Source organism: Ictidomys tridecemlineatus, unplaced genomic scaffold (assembly GCF_052094955.1).
Source record: "Ictidomys tridecemlineatus isolate mIctTri1 unplaced genomic scaffold, mIctTri1.hap1 Scaffold_259, whole genome shotgun sequence".
Taxonomy (NCBI): Eukaryota; Metazoa; Chordata; class Mammalia; order Rodentia; family Sciuridae; genus Ictidomys; species Ictidomys tridecemlineatus.
The window spans coordinates 279683-292210 of record NW_027522254.1 but is presented as its reverse complement, the minus strand read 5'-3'; the positions used below and the strand labels follow the sequence as shown (position 1 = coordinate 292210).

The 12528-nt window shown below is 43.3% G+C and overlaps 1 pseudogene; it reads right to left on the bottom strand.

The window, feature by feature from the left end:
• The window catches only part of LOC144373140 (biotin--protein ligase-like), a 66694-nt pseudogene that overhangs the window by 30165 nt on the left and 24001 nt on the right, over window positions 1-12528 (bottom strand).

Here is a 12528-nt window from a genome sequence, read left to right as displayed (position 1 = left end):
CATAACTCAAGTAACAGTACTGTTTATATATCAGCACCTATTAGTCTAACAACTTTTTTGATATATAATTTATAAAACAAACTTCACTCATTTAAAGTATACAGTTTAATGGTTTTAACATATTTACAAAGTTGTACAACTATGAACATAATCTAATTTTAGAACATTTTTATCACCTCCAAGAGAGTACTTATATTCATTAGAAGTATGGACATGGCTATTCTAAACACTTTGTTAAATGGAATAATATAACATATGGTCTTCTTTGACTGGCTTTTTAAACTTACCATACTATTTTTGTAGTTCATCCATGTTTTAAACTGCATCAGTACTTTGCTTCTTTTTATTGTCAAATAATATTCTACTGGACACATATATCATATTTTGTTTATATAAGCCAATCTCTCTTTTTTCTTTATATGGTCCAATACTATTCAGTATCCACTTCTTCCTCAGGGACTCATGAAAAGGAGATCACATCCCAATCATTTCTCCTCCAAATCTTCTTGCACTATCTCGCATGAGCTTTTGGGGGACACCACATTTAAACCATAACACCTGGGATAATTTTGATTCACATAAAGCCAATCAGCTCATGGCATTCTCCTGACAATATCTATAGTAAAGGAGAAGTCCATAACAAACACTTGGCATAATTAGACTGGGGGGGCATATATTTGTGGGAAGAGGGCTTACAGTTTATGTTGTGGGCTGAGGAAGTGGGTATGTGTTCCCCTTACTCCATTAACAGTGAAAGAGAAGCAGGAAAACATTCGGGAATAGTGTGAGCAGAGCAAAGAAGTGGAAAGATCTTGGGCCTTGAACAATACTATTAACCTCAAGACTGGACCCTCTTTAGGGCCCATCTGATCTGTGGACCTTTTATTGTACAAAAGAATATATTACCTTACGTAAATCAGACTGAGGCAAGTTAGGTTTTACATTCTTGAAGTTAATAGCATTATAAGAGAGTTCATTATAAAAACAATCAAGTACTTTCTCCTATTAATTAATAAAACTAAATTAGGATGTATTATGAATAGCAATAGTAGAAAACCATGTGCAAAAATAATGAAACTTCCATTCCTTTAAAAACAATCAAAAATTTCAAATATGAGCTTATACTTAAATATAATTTTATATTTTATATAAAATTTCATATTTATAAAAATATTAACTGTAATTTGGTGTTATCAACTAGTGCTCATATACTGTGAGAAAAATAGGAATTAGGAATGCTTTAGGAATTAAAGGTCTGAATGCTTTAATGACAATGTGGAATTAAATTAAAACATAGATGGGTGACTTTAGAACACGCTGCTGAACAAAATTCATTTACATTAAAGATGCATAAATGTTAACTAATATAGGAAGTACCTGTAAAGGTAAAATTTCTAAGCTGATTCTAAGCTGCAAAAGTCTGAGTTAAAGTGTAAAAGACCGGGCATTGTAAGGTCTCTAAATGGCAAGGCCTGGGCTAAAAAGTAAAGACTAGGTATTGTTAAATTTCTTCTGCTACCCCCAGAACCTGTAATCTCTGTAGCTGTTAGGACAATGCTGGAACTGCCCAGTAAATATCTCCATTGATTCCCTGGTTGTTTAATAGCTAAGTGCTCCAGGTAACATGGCATGTAAGCCTCTAGGCTCAAAAACCAATCAGTTTAAATTTGTACCCCGCTTAGAAATGACCAATCACTTCTGCCCAGGTTGTTCCCGCCAATGTATGTACTAATCCTGACTCAGAGATGTTGTTCAATTTTCCCGCACCTCATGATGATTTGTTCTGATGTATGCAAAGCCCCCCACCCTCTCCAAAAAGTGTACTTAAGATCCTCTTGACCTCTGCTCTGGGCTCTGGGCTGCTCTCCCTTCCTGAGTGAGCCTTGAGCCCCAGCATACTGGTTCAATAAATCCCCTTTTGCCAATTGCATGGAGCCAGTCTCTTGTGTGGTCTCTTTCTCCGACGCTCCGCCGGACCCTTACATATCCAAATACATTTAACTAGAATTTTATAAGACTACTTGATGTAAGCATTGTTATATACAGTTTCTGATTTACTTGCCTTGCCCAGTTAGTTTTTTGAAACTGAAGACTGAGTAGAGAAGATGCTACTTTAATACTTTAAAGCATTAGGTAAGTGCCAGGCTCAGTGGCACACACCTATGATCCCAGTGGCTCAGAAGGCTGGGGCAGGAGGATCGTGAGTTCAGAGCCAGCCTCAGCAACAGCCAAGTGCTTCTCAACTTGGTGAGACCTCTGTCTAAAAAAAATACAACATAGGGCAGGGGGTGTGGCTAGGTGGTCCAGTGCCCCTGAGTTCAATCCCAGGTACCCAAAAAATAACAAAAGCCTTCGATGAAAACTTTAGTAAACTCAGAATTCCCATGTTCAGGTCCCTCTCATTATTTCAAAGTCATCTATTTGGGAAAACTTAGACCAAGTAACACAAGATCCACATTTCTATACAATTATATTTTATAATCTATAAAAAGAAAACTCCTGCAAAGTAAACATTCAGGAATAATGAATAATTTAGAAAGTCTAGAACAAATTTTTACATGTTGATATGTGTTTGTGTGTATGCATATAATATTCCATTTGAAATAATGCAACAGTGTAGGTTATCAAACTCAGAAAAAAATATCAATCAACATATTTAACAGCAGCAATATATTAATGGGTCTGACTTTATATATATATATACATATATTATATATAATAAAATATCTTTTAATGGAGCTTATGAATTTGTATATATCTTATTAAATATCTTATTAAGAAGCCCATTACTTTAAATATATCTTACTAAGTATCTTTCAATTCTCAGTTTCATTAATATTCAGCCTTATATTCTTAATATTTTCTTTCATTCAATTTCAAGTGCTTGAGTTAGATGTTCCTGACTTGAGTCTGAATGCTGACAAGCCCATAGGTGCCTTGCGACTCCAGACTGAGGCAGCTGAAAGCACAGAGGGAGATTCTGAAAGGACATACATTCATTGCTCTTTTTTTCTTGATATGATGAATTTACTTACTGCCTTTTTAAAAGAGGCTAATTAGCTTTTCAGAAGCTGCTGGAAATAAATTATAAGGAATATACTAATAGATGATACATATTCAGATGGACAGGACAATAATCTTCTCGGAGTTCAAACTGTCACTGTGGAACTGCAGGTTTCCACACACACTCTGTGCTCAGTAACCTTTGCTGGGACTAGAGGTGTGGCTCAGTTGTACAGCATGTGTGTCGCTGTATGTGAGGTCCTGTGTTTGATCCCAAGCACTGCAAAAATAAATTAATAAATCAGAAGCAATATTGTCAAAATGGCCATACTAAAAAAAAGCAATGTACAGATTCATTGCAATCCCCTTCAAAATACCAATGACATTCTTCACAAAATTAGGGGAAAATTTTTTTAAATTGATCTGGAAGAATAAAAAGCAATACTAAGCAAGAAAAGCAAAGCAGTAATTCAGTAATTCAGCAATCCCAGTAATTCAGGAGGCTGAGGCAGGAGATGGCAAGTTCAAAGCCAGCCTCAGCAACTTAGCAAGGCCCTAAGCAACTTAGTGAGAACCTGTCTCAAAATAAAAAATAAATAAATAAAAAGGGCTGGGGATGTGGCTCAGTGGTTAAACTCCCCTGGGTTCAATCCCTAGAAATAAAAAAAAATATATAGCACAGAGGCAAATCCACATACCTACAGCCATTTGCTATTTGACAGGTGCCAAAAATATATCTTAAAGAAAAGGCAGCCTTTTAAATAAATGGTATTGGGAAAACTGGATAGTTATATGTAAAAAAAATGAAATTAGACCCCCCATCTCACCCTTCACAAAATTCAAATCAAAATGAGACTTAGGAAATATACCAGAAACCTCACAACTGCTAGAAGGAAAGGTGGGTCAACACTCCATCATAGGTGCTGGCACTGACTTCCTTAACAAGACCCTCAAAGCATCAAAAAAAAAAAAAAACAAGAATCAAAAACAGGATGCCACCAAACTAAGAAGCTTCTGCACAGCAAAGGAAACAAGAATGTGAAGAAAGCCTCCAATGGGAGATCTTGGACAGCTACTATTCCAGGAGGGGACTGGATATGTATCCAGAAGACACAAAGAAGTCAGAAACTTAATACCAAAAAATAAATAACCCAATCAATAAGTGAGCAAAGGAACTCAAAGTAACTTCTCAAAAGAAGAAACACAAATGGCCAACAAATACGTTTTTAAAATGTTCAACATCTCTAGAAGTCAGGGAAATGCAAATTGAAACTACATTAAGGGGGCAGGAGCTGTGGCTCAGTGGTAGAGCACTTGCTTAGCATGTGTGAGGCACTGGGTTCGATTCTCAGCACTGTATAGGAATAAAATAAGGGTCAAAATATCAGGATAACTTTCCAAAAGCTACACTAAGATTCCATCTCACTCCAATGAGAATGGCAATGGTCAAGAATACAGAAAACAATAAATGCTGGAGAGGTTGCAGAGGAAAAGATACACTGGCAGCTTATTGATGGGACTGCAGACTAGTACAGGCACTCTGGAAAGCAGAATGGAAAGTCCTCAAAAAACTAGGGATGGAACCACCATACAACCCAGCTGTCACACTCCTGGGTATTTTCCAAGAAATCTAAAATCAGCATACTACAGAGACACAGTCACATCAATGTTTGTAGCAGCACAGTTCACAGTAGCTAAATTATGGAATCAACTCAGATGCCTGTCAGCAGATGAAAGGATTAAGAAATTGTGGTGTATATACATACAATGGAGTTCTACACAGCCATTAAAAAGGAATGAAATTACGGCATAGTAAACGAAGGAAATGGAGGCTATCGTGCTAAGTGAAAAAAGCCAACCTCAGAAACTCAAAGGCCAAATGTTTTCTCTCCTATGTAGAAGCCAGAGTAAAATAACAGAAAAGGGGAGAGGCTAGAATATCATAAAAAGTCAATCAAATAAAAATTAATAGATAAGTGAAAGGAAGTCTAGTAGAGTAGAGGAAGGAGAACAGGAGAGGGGAGGGAGAGCAGAAAGAACAGAGGAAAAGGGGAGGATCATGAACCAAAATTGATTCCAGGCATGTATGAGTTTGTTGGGAAGAAGCCAACTACTATGTAAAACTATAAAGCTCTAATTTTAAAAATCAGGAAAAAAATAATGAGGGAAAACAACTAAACGAAAGTCAAGGAAAAGCCACACAGATAGAAACACTGGCATGAGATGACAGACCCACTTGGATTCTGCCCCTCACATGTTCCCACTCATCTACACAGTGTACACGTGTAATGTGACATTCATACATGCATTCTGCACGGCCTAATTGTTCAATGTTTCACTACGGAGGCCAGATGCAGGGGGCACACTTGTCATCCCAGCAGCTCAAGAGGCTGAGGCAGGGGGATTACAAGTTCAAACCCAGCCTTGGCAACTTAGTAAGGCCCTAAGCAATTCAGCAAGACCCTGTCTCTAAATAAAATTTAGAGAAAATTTTAAAGGGCTGTCAGTCTGGTTAAATGGTTAACGCCCCTGGGTTCAATCCTTGGTGCCCCAGAAAGAAAATATTTTAAATTACACTATTTGAAGAAATTAACAATGTGGTATAAAAATAAAATTATTATAATTTTTTTTTTAAAAAATGGATGGTACACGGGCTGGGGTTGTAACAGTGGTAGAGCACTTAATTCACATGCGTGAGGCCCCAGGTTCCATTCTCAGTACCACAGTGCTGTAGTCTGGCTGGGCACAATTCAGGAGCCACTTGTCAAAAGAAACAAAATTTACTTTTAGAACCACACAGGCCAAACAAAACAGCTCCTCAGGAAAAACCCTCAGAGCCCAACTGCCACCACAGGCTTCCCACAAGCCTCTCAACCTCCCCCACTCCTCCTGCTCTTGAGGCCGATTGGCTGGATCACGTGGGCGGAGCCAAAAAGTCCCCCAATGAGCAGCTCCATGGTCTGAAAGGGCAGGGAAACAGCACAGTGAGCATCACTCCAGAGGAGCCAATCAGCTGGTAGCTAGAAGTTTGCTGGGGCCGCTGTGAGCCAATCATCAGCTGGCAACTGGAAGTTTGCTGGGACCCCTTCCGCTGTGGCTCTTAACACCACAGAAATATTTTAAAAAATAAAGACATTGTGTCCATCTACAACTAAAAAGAAATTTTTTAAAAAAAGTGGATGGTACATGGGGCTGGGTTTGTGGCTCAGTGGTAGAGCGCTCACCTAGCATGTGCGATGGGTTCGATCCTCAGCACCACATAAAAATAAGTAAATAAAGGTATTGTGTCCAACTACAACTATTGTAAAAATAAGTAAATAAAGGTATTGTGTCCAACTACAACTAAAAAAAATACATATTTAAATAAATAAATAAAAGTGGATGGTACAAGTAAAACTGTACACTGTAAAACTCATTTTTTGGTAAAGGATGACAAAGATTATGAATAGCAGAGATCCCAAAAGGTGGTATGTTAAAAACTGTTACTCAACTTATCTTTGAGGAAACACAAAACCTCAACATTTCCTCCCCAACCACTTCCTTCTTTTAAACGTGTTATAAAGCACTCATCCCATCTTCCTAACATGGTTCTTGAAAAGAAGGTTTGATCTTAACGTGGATCTTTCTTCATCACATGCCTCAGATCTTCAAAAAAAGTTGACCTTTAAATTCAATTTCTTCTACTTTCACCCTGCAACTAGATCTATGCTTGTAAGAAGATAAACTGGGTTTTCCTTTATTCAACAAGACTTTAGTGAGACCCTGCCCTGAGGAACCCCTGACCTAACAGGAGGCAGGCAAGCTCATGCGTGGTCACAGGATCCCGATGTGTCCTCGTGCCACAGGAGCCTGGTGAACTGGGAGAAGGAAGAGGAAGAACTTCCCAGGAACAGGAAAGCAGATTTTGTTTTGTCCCTTCCTAGAATCCAAATTCAGGAAAACAAAAGGCATTTCTATGGCAATCCCAGGAAAAGACAGAGAGGTAACCTGACCATGGTGAGGAGAGCAGGGGGCCCAGGAGGCAGGGCAGTGTGGGAAGTCCTACTGCCTGTCACTATGCACCAAAGCTCCCTTCAGCCCTGCCCCCCCGCCCAACCAGGGAGCACGACAGAAATGAATGGAGAGGGAAGAGCAGAGGGTACAAGGGAAGGTGGCGACAGGAGGGGTGCCACACCAGGCGCTCAGAGTGGAGGCTGCAGACTCCCTCCTGCTGACCTGCAGGGACTCCATGTAAACAGGCAGCTGGAGTCAACAGCAAGTTCTGTTGGTTTTCTAGACTAGTCAACGTGAAGAAACAACCCATCTCTTACCAATGTATCTTACACACAAAATATTCGCAGGCACTGTCACACTCAGGGATGAAGGCACACAGCACAGGTGACTTCATCATCAGAAGATGGCACTGTGGATACATCAGTCCTGCTCAGGGTCCTGGCCCCACTGAAGGCAGGGGTGCTCACTGGGCAGCTCTCAGGTGGACTGTGATTCCCAGAACCAGGATCCAGCCAAACAGGTTTCAGGCAGGGCGTGGGATAAAGGCCACAGGTGCACCTCCTCGTCTGACTGCCCCAAGCCAGGTGCTCCTGTCCCAGCCACACCAGCCCCTCTGTGGTCTGCTGCCCTTGCCTGGCTGGCCAGACTCCTGGTAGGACGGTGGCTTCCCAGCCTGGGTTCCCAAGGCTGGGCTCCTACTTCTCAAGTGCTCATCTGTTGACCCCAAGCACCATCGTGCCACAGTGAATGGGCCCAGAGGGGCTTCTGACCTCAGTGACACTGTGTTGAAATCTGTCCCCTCACAGACTTCAGGGCAACCATCAACAAGAGACACCCAGGAGCCAAGATGAACCTGGAGATGTGGTTTGTTTGGTCCACCCATTTTGAATCAGGGCTAACATTTAGAATGGGGCTATTTCACAGCGCCTCTTCTGCCTCTTCTGAAGACACAGCAACTCTTCCCACATGGCAGTCACTGGCTGGGGCCAAGTGGGACACACTCTCCAACTGGACCTGCATGTCCCCCAACTGGCCAGCTTCACTGTCTGCCCTTCCTCCTTCCTCCACAGGTATCTGGTGGAGGCCACACATCTGGCCCCGATCCAGCAAATTCTCCCCTGGGGCCCTTGATGACACTTTCCTAGTTAGGTACATGCTAGTTCATCAGAGTGACTCTAGCAACACCGACCCTCGAAACAGAAAGGGCCTATAATTTTTTCTTAAAAAGTTAAACAGAGAATTAACATATGACCCAGCAGTTATGCTCCACCCTGTCACCCAAAAGAGCTCAAGCAGGGACTCAGATACTGTATGCCGCTGCTCAGAGAAGCAGCGTCCACCAACCAAGGAGGAAATGAACTGTGACCATCAACAGATGACTGGATAAACAAGATGTAAAGGGGGCGGGACAGGCATTAGATATAATATTTAATTTAATATTATCCAGCTTAAAAAAAGAATAAAGTTTTGATACATATTACAACATGGACGCACCCTGAAAATATTACGCTAAGTAACATAAGTCAGTCACCAAAAGACAAATAACTGATTCCACTCCTATGAAATACCTAGAATAGACAAATTCATAGAGGCAGAAAGCAGAACAGAAGTTATCAAGAACTGGAAGTTGGAAGAGAAATAGGGAGTAATTGATTAATGGAGAGTTTCTGTTTGGGGTGATAAAAAAAAGTTTGGGAAACAGTGCGGGTGGCTGAACAACACTGTGAGTGGGATTCACACCACTGAATTGTACCCCTAGAGATGGCTGACGTGGCAGTTTTACTTTACAGATACTTGATCAGGAGAGAGAAACGGGGAGGAGGCCTCGATTCCTTCATTCCCAAGAAGCTCCCTGATCTCTGTGAGTTCACCTGCCACTCCTGGGCCAGCCGGCACCTTAGCCACTCAGGGACTTCTCAGAACAAAAGTCTCTTTCAGAATGACTTTCCACCCGGAAGCAACCAGCAGCCTCTTGCCAACAGTATGAATGCCACACCTGTTGCACACTCGCTCCCTGCCGAGCACTGTGCTGGGTGCCCTGGATCTGGGTCCCCACTCCTCCCCAAGCCACACCGCTGCATTACTGGTACCACCCACAGGTGACAAATGGAGCCTCAGGCAGCATTAACAGCATGCCCAAACCACACAGGCAGTTAAGTCACAGAGCTAGAATTTGAACCCGTGAAATAAAATCTGCCGGCCCCTAAATACTTGCCCTAATTCTTCTCCCACAAGCCTCAGCCAGGAGACCCACGGGACCCAACACAAAGCAATATAGGAAATGCCTATCTACTGCCACCAAAATGCTGATGGCATCACAAAGAAACATACACTCACATGGTATGCAAGCATGAGGCAGTGATAAACATGGGCAGGGCTTGGAGCTGGGAAGTGGGGTGGAGGGAGCTGGGCAGTGGGGTGGAGGGAATTTGATCCACCACCCACTAACTGCAGCTACTTAGACAAAGATCCAAGAGGACATTTTCACATTTTACCACGTGAGTGAGTTATGGCTGACCTCCCCACAATCCAGTTTTGGCAGAAGAGATGGCACTTTGAGAAGAGTTCAACAAAGGACTGCCTGCAGAGAAGCAAAGCATGAGGGGCAGAGAGGCACCAGGGCCAGCAGTGGGGACAACAGAGCCACTAACAGGAGCTGCTAGGCAGGAGGAGGAGAGGTAGGGACACGGCTCTGGACTCTGTCCATCAGTCCAGCCAGCGCATCCCAGTGATGGAATCAACCAGAACTAAGAGGAAGGGCACCCAGAGAAGAGCCAACAGCACAGAGAGCAGGGTGGACAGTGTGGCCAACACCCTCCAGGAGGGAACACCACCGTAGCTCAGGGCTGGTTGTGTGGACCCCTGGTTAACCACTTAACCCTCGAACTGGCCGGCCCCAGGGTGCTGTATGAGCTTCCACACATCCAGATTTTTCCCCAGTGCCTAGACCAAATCTACCATGGCAATTCTGCGGCTCTGAATGATCTCCCACGGAGGGTCCCACTATCCGAATCCTAGGAGTTGCTCAACGGCTGAACTGGGGCTCTGCACCCCAGGGTGCTGGTGGGAAATGCCTGCACACTGGCCAAGAGTGGACCAGCCTGGCAACGTGCACTTGAAAGTGACTGTGAGCACTTCCTGCCACGGTCTGAGTGTGTCCCCTACAAGTTCACAGGCTGGGATCTCAATTCCTCTGTGCAGCAGTGCTGCCCGATGAGAAACTGGGTATAGTTGCACGTGTCTATAATCCCAGTAACTTGGGAGGCTGAGGCAGGAGGATTACAATTTAGAAGACAGCCTCAGCAATTTAACAAGGTCATAAGCAATATAATGAGAACCTCTCTCTCTCTCTCTCTTGTGGGAGACCTTTGAGTCACATGGGTGGAGCCCCTGTGCAGGGCTCAAAGCCTCTCTCCAGGGACGAGTCTCAATCACTCTGTGAGTCTGCATTAGCTACCATAAGGGCAGCTGTCATAAAGCAAGCCCACCCTTGTGCTCCAGCTCTTCTATCATCACCTGCTTGCTCTTCTGCTTCCCACCATGAGCTGAGGTAGCACGGCCCCCCAACCACCCTCACTGGTGATGCTACTGCCCAGTCCTGAACTTCCCAGCCTCCGGCTGAACTTCCTGGTTCCGACTTTAAGTCTCATTTTCCTTTATAAATTGAATGTCTTCCAGGTGCAGTGGTCCAGTGGGTCAATAATCCCAGAGAGAGGGTGAGGCAGGAAAACCACAAGAAAATCACAAGTTCAAGGCCAGCCTCTGCAACCAAGCATGGCCCTAAGCAACTTTGTGAGAACCTGTCTCAAAATAATAATATGGTGGGGATGTAGCACAATGGTGAAGCACCCCTGTGTTCAATCCCCAGTACCAAAAAAATTAAAAACAAACAAAAAAGTTATCCAGTCTACCAGGTGCAATGATGCACACCCGGAATTCCAGAGATGTTGAAGGCAAAGGCAGGAAGGTTGAAAGTTCAAGGCCAGCCTCAGCAACTTAGTGAGACCCTGTCTAAAATAAAAAAATAAAAAGGCCTGGGGATGTATCTCAGTTGGTAAAGCCCCCCCACCCCGCCATGTTCAACCCCTAGTATGAAAACATGAAAATTTAAAAATAAATAAATTATCTGGTCTCAGTTATTTTGTTCGAGCAATAAAAAACTAAGACACCTCATCTCTTCTCAAACCTGAGTGTGTCCCAGAACCTGCTACTACTGTCTGCTGTGTGCCTGTCACTGGTCGACTGGGCTGGACCCCTCTGGAGCACTGTTTGTGAGATAGGGCATGGGACCAGGCCAACAGCGCCACCACCAGCCAGCAGTGAGACCTGCAAGGCATTGCGGACCTCATCATGGTCATCTTTTTTTTTTTTTTTTTCTGGGGAGGGGTGGGATACTGGGGATTGAACCCAGGGTGTATAGCCTCTGAGCCAATCTCTAACCCTTTTTATATTTTATTCTGAGACATGTTCTCATTATATTGATTAGGACCTTGTTAAATTGCTGAGGCTGTCTTCTAAATTGTAATCCTCCTGCCTCAGCCTCCCAAGTTACTGGGATTATAGACACGTGCTACCATACCCAGTTTGTTCATTTTTAAAAAGAGAAAACTAGAACACCCCTTTCTATCAAAATTGAGCTTCAAGTCTTGTCTCCATTGTTTGATTCTCCACAAAAATGTTAATATTTTTTCCAGGATTCCAGTATTAAAATATATGTCACCTAAAAGGAGAGAAGTAGCTAGGAAAGAGTAGCCGGGAGAAGGGCGAGCCCATCCTCCTCCAGGCTGTCTTAGCAGAGGTTTGTTTCTTCAGCTGGCTGTCCCTGTCACTCTCTGGAAAATTCAGAGAATCCAGGGAACAACCCATGCAGGGCCTGGAGGGGAGAGCAGGAGTCCAACGTGAGCAAACAGCGGGCAGCTCTACACGCAAGAACCTCTTCAGTTTTAAGAGGATGTGATCCGAGACACCATGCACTCTGGACAGGAAGGGGCAGCTCGCTGACGGTCAGTACCAGACATAAAGATGACTGGACGCATCTTTAGTAACAGGTAACATGCTCCCAGCTTCTTCATGGCTCCATCTTGCCGGTTTTCCCTAACACATCCGTAGCCAACTCTGGCGAACTCTCCCACACAGCTGCTGCAAATGTTCTGCTCCATCTGAATACAGGGTGACAGAGCGACTGGGCCAGGCGGCCATCCCAGGCAGGGTGGGCTTTCCCTCCAGGCCTGTCCAGAGGTGGGTCAGTTGTGGGCTTGGAAGCCAAGAGGGTGTCCCATAATACGTTAGCAGGAAACCTCGAAGTGCTGTGTGAGTCTCACACACGCGCTTGCTGAACACTCGCAATAAGCAACAACCTGGAAACAGCACACAAAGATCAACACCACACAGTCCTAGTCTTCAAAGGTCTCACATTACAGTTAGTGGAACAGATATATGCAAATAATATAACAGCATTTGCACAGTATTTAAATAATTTTTGACCACAAGTCATAATACCTGGTTTAAGAAATTTAAAGAAAAAATATATAT